Source organism: Chrysochloris asiatica, unplaced genomic scaffold (assembly GCF_000296735.1).
Source record: "Chrysochloris asiatica unplaced genomic scaffold, ChrAsi1.0 scaffold00032, whole genome shotgun sequence".
Classification (NCBI taxonomy): Eukaryota; Metazoa; Chordata; class Mammalia; order Afrosoricida; family Chrysochloridae; genus Chrysochloris; species Chrysochloris asiatica.
Window position 1 is genome coordinate 2,879,592 of NW_006408550.1, and position 7,709 is coordinate 2,887,300.

The window sequence follows — 7,709 nt, forward strand, 5'->3', positions numbered from 1 at the left end:
TTGTGACAACTGCATGTAACAGGGTATTGAGTCTCCTTTCAATCCTATTCCTCACTGTTCTTCACATGATCCAGTTTCTCAGATTATCTGCTCAGCATACAGATTGAATAACCATGGTGAAAGGATACAACCTTGACAAAAACCTTTCCAGATTTTAAAACACATAGTAGTACCCCCTTGTGCTATTTAGAAAGACTCCCTCTTTGTCTGTGTACAGGTATTAGATGAACACAATTAAGTGTTCTGAAATTTCCGTCATTCTCAATGTTATTCATAAATTATTATGATCGACATAGTTGAATCCTATTGCATAATAAATATGTCAATAAAACAAGGATTAAGATCTTGCCTCTGCTGTCAGCTAAGATCAAACAGACATCCTATTTCTGAATTTGACTTGAATTTCTGACAGCTCCCTGTCAATGTTCTGCCATTGTGTTTTAATAATCATCAGCAAATTTTACTTGTATCACTCCCAATCAATTGGTCAGGTCTTCCTAAATTTCATGACTTAGATGAATAAGCCACTCCAATGCTGCATCAGTTTGTCGAAAGTTTTTAATTTGCATTTTGTTAATTCTTGGAGCCTAGAGTTTTGCTAATGTTGTCAGTGAAGCTTGGACTTCTTCCATCATTGCCATTGGTTTTTGATCATATGTTATCTCTTGAAATGGTTGACTATCAACCATTTCTTTTTGGTACAGTGACTCTGTATATTCCTTCCATCTTCTTTTGATGCTTTCTGCATTATTCAATATTTTGGAGATGGAATACTTCAGTATTGTTAGTCAAGGCTTGGATTTTTTCTTCAGTTCATTCAGTTTGAGAAATGTTGAGCATAACCTTTGCTTTTGGTTTTCTAGCTCTATTTATAAAAATTTCACATTTAGTTATCAAATGTGACTTTGGCTTCTAGAGCTGCCCTTTGAAACTTTCTATTCAGCTCCTTTATTTTCTCCTATTTTTCCATTTTCTTTAGCTTCTCTATACTCAAGAGTCTTTTTTTCTGCCAAAAGGCCAGATCTATGTTGGAAGAAGTACAGCTAGAATGCTCCTTGGAAGCCAGGATGGCCAAACATTGTCTATCATACTTCAGACATATTATCAGGAGGGACCAGCCACTGGAGAAGGATATCATGATAAAGTGGAGGGTTAGAGAAAAAGAGGAAGACCCCCCCTCCCCCCAATGAGATGATTGGCACAGTGGCAGCAGCAATGAGCTCAGGTGTAGCAAAGATTGTGAGATTGTCCCAGGACAAGGCAGTGTTTTGTTCTGTTGTGCATAGATAGGGCATCTAACAGCCATAACAACACACTCAAGAGCAACTCTTAGGGTTTCTTCTGACTTCCATTTTTATCTTTTCTTTCGTTTCTGTCTTTTTAATAACTTTTTTTTTTCTTTCTTTCTGTTTGATATTCTTGATATCATCCCACAACCATTCTAGTTTTTGGTCAATAGTGCCTAATGCATCAAATCTTTTCCTGAAATGGTCTCTGAATTCAGCTGGGATATATTCAATGTCATGTTTGATTTTCATTAAATTGTTTTCATTTTCTTGAGCATCAAGGAAAACTTGGATATGAGCAATTGCTGTTCTTTTCCATAGTTGGACCTGCCCTTGATCATACTGCACTTCTTCAAAGTCTCCTGCCACAGATGAAGTCAATTTGATTCCTTTGAATATCATCTAGTGAGGTCCATGTTTACAGTCACCTTTTATGTTTTTTAAAAATATATATTTACGTTGTTGTTGTTAGGTGCCATCGAGTCAGTACCGACTCACAGCGACGCTATGCACAGCAGAACAAAATACTAATAAGGCATTAGTAGTTCAAAATTCTATTTGATGTGATTCCTTTTCAATTTGTTGAAATGGCCAATCGTAGCCAGTTTCAACTCACTAATGTTTAGAATATCAATCCGTACACATTCCATTTCAGTTTTGACAGCTTTCAATTTTCCTAGCTTCATACCTTGTATGCTACATTTTGGAGTTATGGTGTGGCACTGTGGGTTAATACGCTGGCCTGCAAAGTTGGTTTGAACCACAAGATTGGCAGTTCAAGCTCACCAGTTGCTCCTTGGAAACCCTATACAGGGTCGCTATGGGTTGTAACTGACTTGACAGCACTTAGCAACAACATTCCATATTTAATTATTATGGAAGTTTGCAATGGCTTCTCCTCATTTTGAATTGTGCCACTGAGGAAATTAAGGTACCTATAGCTTTGCTCCATCCATGTTTAAAGGTCAACTCTACTTTGAAAGGAGTCCTGATGTGGCACTGTACGGTAAGCACTGGACCTCACGGTTGATTTGAACCACAAGTTTGGTTGTTCAAACTTACCAGCCTCTCCTCAGAAACCATATGCAGGGTCTTTATCAGTCAGAACAAACTTGATGGCACTTAACAACAACTACTTTGAGTAGACAGCTCTTCCCAAGTGTATTTTGAGTGTCCTCCAACTGGTGGGACTCATCTTCTGGTACTATGTCTGACAACGTTCAACTGCTGTTCAGAGGTTTTGGTGGCTAACCATTCAGAAGTAGCCCTCTCCTTCTTCGTAGTCTGCTTTAGTTTGGAAGCTCTGTTGAAACCTGTCTTCCATGGGTGACCCTGCTGGTATTTAACATACTGAGAGCATAGCTTTCAGTATCACAGCAGCAAGCAAACCACCACAGCACCACAAACTGTCAGGTGAGTAGTAGATTTTCTCCATAGAATTCTTCAATATGGCAATGTAAGGCCTGACGTATTTCTTTAGTTTTTCAACTTGAGAATGTTCTCCCATTTTGGTTTTCTAACTCCAGGTCTTTGCACATTTTATTAAAATACTTCACTTTGTCTTTGTCTTCACTTTGTTTCCTGTTCAGCTCTTCTACTTCATCATATCTTCCAATCACTTTAGTGCGGTGGTTATGAGTTGACCTGCTAACCACAGGGTCAGTAGTTCAAATCCATCAGTTGTTTTACTGGAGAAAGATGAGACTTTCTGGCCCTGTAAAGACTTACAGACTTGGAAACCATACATAGGGTCACTATGAGTTGGAATTGACTCTACAGTACACAACCAATTGACTCTACAGTACACAAGAGTAAGTTTCAGAATAGTTTCTACATCCATTTGGTCCTTTTCTTTAGTTCCTGTCATTTTAATGGTTTTTTGCTATCTTTATGTATGAAGTCCTTTATGTTATTTAATAACTCATCTGATCCTTGTTCATGAGTGTTTAGTGCATCTAAACTATTCTTAAGATGATTTTTAAACTGAGGAAAGATATACTTAGGGTTATACTTTAGCTTATGGATTTGTCTTAATTTTCTCAAGCTTCTACTTGAACTTGTTTATGAGCAATTTATGGTCTATTCTGCTATATGCTCCTGGCCTTGTTCTGACTGATGCCAGCTGCTTCCACAGATGTTGTCTGTTTGACTCCTGTGTATTCCATCTGGAGAAGTTCATGTGTATAGTCACCTTTGTGTTTTTTAACAAAAGGCATTTGCAATAATTCCTTGTTCTTGAAAAATTCTATTATGTGATCTTCAATTTATTTAAAGAAGGCCATATTTCCCAGCTCCCACTTCCTTTTCTTTATTTCTTTCACTTTCTAATCACCAGTAATTATTAGTCATCTTGATTGCATGTTTGATCAGTTGTATACTGCAGAAGTTGGTAAACATCTTTAGTTTCTTTATATCGTGCATTAGTGGAAAGTGTGTAAATTTAACTCATCTTTTTTGTAGGCACATGGATATTATCCTATCACTGATAGCACTTGACATCTGAATAGATCTTGAATTATAATTCTTGATGATTAATGCAATGCTATTTATTTTCAATTCATCATTCCTTGCATAGTAGTCCATATGTTTGGTTGATTCCGAATGGCTAATACCAATTCATACGATATTGACCTTTATGTGCTCCATTTCATTTTTGATGACTTCCAATTTTCCTCGATTCACGCTGTGTACAGTTAAATTATTAATGGCCATGTGCAGCTATTTCTTCTCATTATGAGTCAAGTTACATCAGCAAATTAAAGTCATGAAAGCTTTATTCCATCCATTGCATTAAGGTCAACTCTTCTTTGAGAAAACAGCTCTTCTCCAATCATATTTTGAGTGCCTTCCAACCTGAGGGGCTTATTTTTCTAGAAAGATTAATGTTCACATGCTATTTATAAGGTTGTCATGGGCCATTTTTTTTTCAGAAGTATATCACCAGCTTCTTCTTTCTAGTCTTTCATAGTCTAGAAGCTCCTTTGAAAACTGATCCTCATGAGAGACACTGCTGTTACTTGAAATACCTGTGATATTGCTTCCAGCATCCTAGCAACAGGCAAGCTATCATAGTGTGACAAACAGACAGACAAATGGTGGAACATATCATATAGGAGTCCTGATGTGATGCTGTCAGTTAATGCACTGGTCTGCAAGGTCGGCAGTTCAAGTTGACCAGATGTTCCTTGGAAGCCCTGTATAGGGTTGATATGAGTCATAACTGACTCGACAGCACTTAACAACAACAAAAATAACATTTGTACCTTATACTTTGCTGATGTATTTAAAAATCTTTCTATAAGGCCTCTTTTTGTCTCCTCGTGTTCTTTGATATTTAGTAGGTAGTGAAATGTCCTAAATAGCTGTACGTCCCAAGGTGATTGTTCCTAACCACATGTGGCTATTTACACTTCAAGTAATTAAAATCAAATAAAAATTTAAGATGAAATTTTAAGCATTGCACTAAGCATATTTCAAGTAATCATTAACCATATATGGCTAGTGTTTATTTTGGACGATGTAGGTCTAGAATAATGCCCAGAAGTTTCTGTGGGAATGGACTGATATCATTCCGGAATAAAGATTTTCCTGATTGCAAGGCATGTGTCAATTAACATGTTCTGACCACTATACTACCTGTTAAGATTTATACACAAATTGGAATTTTTTTTAAAAATGAAGTGTAACACTTGAAGATTAATATGCAGGCAGAGATGTTTTTGCTAGATTTCGTGAATCCATTCCTATTTATTGCAATGCTGTGTACAACAGAATGAAGCATAGCATCATCCTTACAACAGTTTTTGTGTTTGAGCCCATTGTTACTGCCAGTGCATCAATCCATCTCATTGGGGTTCTTCCTACCTTACTCCGACCATCCACTCTATAAAGCATGCTGTCCTGCTCCAGGTACTGATCTTTCATAAGAACATATCCAACGTATGAGAGATGAAGTCTCTCTATTCTGGCTTCTAAGGAGCTTTCTGACTGCACTTCTTCCAAGACAGATTTGTTCATTCTTCTGACAGTCAATGTAATTTCGGTATTCATCTCCAACACCATAATTCAAATGCATTGACTCTTCTATGATCTTCCTTATTCATTGTCAAAATTTTAGATGCCTCTGAAGCAATTGAAAATGCCATGACATGAAGCAGGCACACATAAGTCCTCAAACTGATATCTTTGCTCCTTAACACTTGACAGTGGTCTTTTGCAGTGGATTTAAATAATGCAATGCATTATTTGATTTCTTTTCTGCTGCTTCCATGAATGTTGATTGTGGATACAAGCAAAATGAAGTCTTTGACTGTTGTGAGTATTTGTGCTTTCTTTACATTGAGGTGCAATTCATACTGAAGACTGTAGTTTTTTGTAATTCTCCACCAATAACTATTTTAAATCCTCTTAGCTTTCAACAAGCAGGGTAATGATGATTTGTCAGTCAGTATGTCATAATGTGGTGGCTTGAGTGTTGCTGTGATACTGGAAGTTCTACCACCAGCATTTTAAACCAGCAGGGTCACCCCTGGTGGACAGGTTCCAGCTGAACTTCCAGATGAAGACAGACTAGGAAGAAAGAGAGACAGACTACTTCTGAAAGTTTGAATATTGTCAGATACAGTGCCAGAAAATGAGCCCCTGGGGTTGGAAGGCACTCAAAATATGACTGGAGAAATCTGGCTCCTCCAAGTAGAGGTGACCGCAATGATACATATACGGTGTAGCTTTTGACCTTCATTTGCTGATGGACCACAACTCAACTCAAAATGAGGTGAAACAGCTGCAAACACCCATTAAAAATTGGAACATTGAATGTAAGAAGTATGGATCTAGGAAATTGAGAAATTTCAAAAAGTAAATGAAAAATTGGTATCCTAGGCATTAGTGTGCTGAAATGCACTGGGATTAGCCATTTTTAGTCTCACAATCATATGGGTCACTATGCAGGGAAACAAAAATTGAAGAGGAATGGCATCACATCCATCTTAAAAAGAACATTTCAAATCTATCTTGAAGTACAATACTATATGTGATAGGATAATATCAATACACCTATAATGAAGACTACTTAATACCACTATTATTCAAATGTATGCACCAAAAACTGAAGCCTGTGATGATAGAAATTGAAGCATTGAATTAAGAGACCTTCTCAAGAACAGATTTGATGCTTTATATACTAATGATGGAAAACTAGAAGAGTTGTTGGATGACATCAAGAACATTATAAATAAAGAAAGCAAAAGACACAAAAATAAAGAAAAGACAAAGATGGATGGCAGACGAGACTCTGAAACTTTCTCTTGAGCACAGAGGAAGCTAAAAGGAATGGAAGAAAAGTTGAAGCAAAAGTGCTGAACAAAAAAATTCCAAAGGGCAACTCTAGAAGATAAAGTCATATTGTAAAGTTAAATGTGCAAGGAACTCAATTGAGAAAAGCATAAGGGAATAACACTTTCAGATTATGTCAAGCTGAAAGAACTGAAGAAAAAATCAAAGCTTCAACTTGCCATATTGAATGAATCTGTGGGCACCGTATTGAATGATGCAGAAAGCATTAAAAGAAGATGGAAGGTATACACACAGTCACTGTAACAAATAGAAATGGTTGATGTTCAACCATTTAAAAAGGTAGCACATGATCATAAACCGGTAGCATTGAGGGCAGAAATGCAAACTGCACTGAAGGCATTGGTGAAAAATAAGTCTCCAGGAATTGACAGAATACAAACTAAATCTTCCAACAAACTGGTGCAGTACTTGAGGAGCTCACTCATCTATGCCATGAAATTCAGAAAAAAGCTACCTGTCCACTGATTGGAAGATATCCATATTTGTGCTCATTCCAATAAAATGTAACCCATTGGAATGCAGAAAACATAAACCAATATCATTAATATTACATGCTAGTTAAATTTAGTGGAAGATAATTCAAAACTGGTTGGAGTATGAGGAAGCTGGACAATGAATAAGGAGGGCTGTAGAACAATTGATGTATTTGAGTTATGTTATTGGAGAATAATTAAAATACTATGGACTTCCAGAAGAACAAATAAATCTGCATTGGAAGAATTACATCCAGAATGCTCCTTAGGAGCCAGGATAGAAAGAATTCTTGCCTCATACTCAGAACACATCTGGAGAAGGGTATCATGCTTGGTAAAGTGGAGGGTCAGCTAAAAAGAGGAAGACCCCAAATTCAATGGACAGTGACAGAGGAACAGGGCAGTGTTTTGTTCTGGTGTACACAGGGTCACTATAAGTTAGAACTGACTCAATGGTATCTAACAACAATATAAATAAACATTTTATAATTTTTTTAATAATCTGTGTTGGAAGAAGTACAACCACTGTGTCTATAGATAGGAGGCATGCGTCCAGAATGTGGCCTTTGGGCATTTAAATTAATATATACTTTTA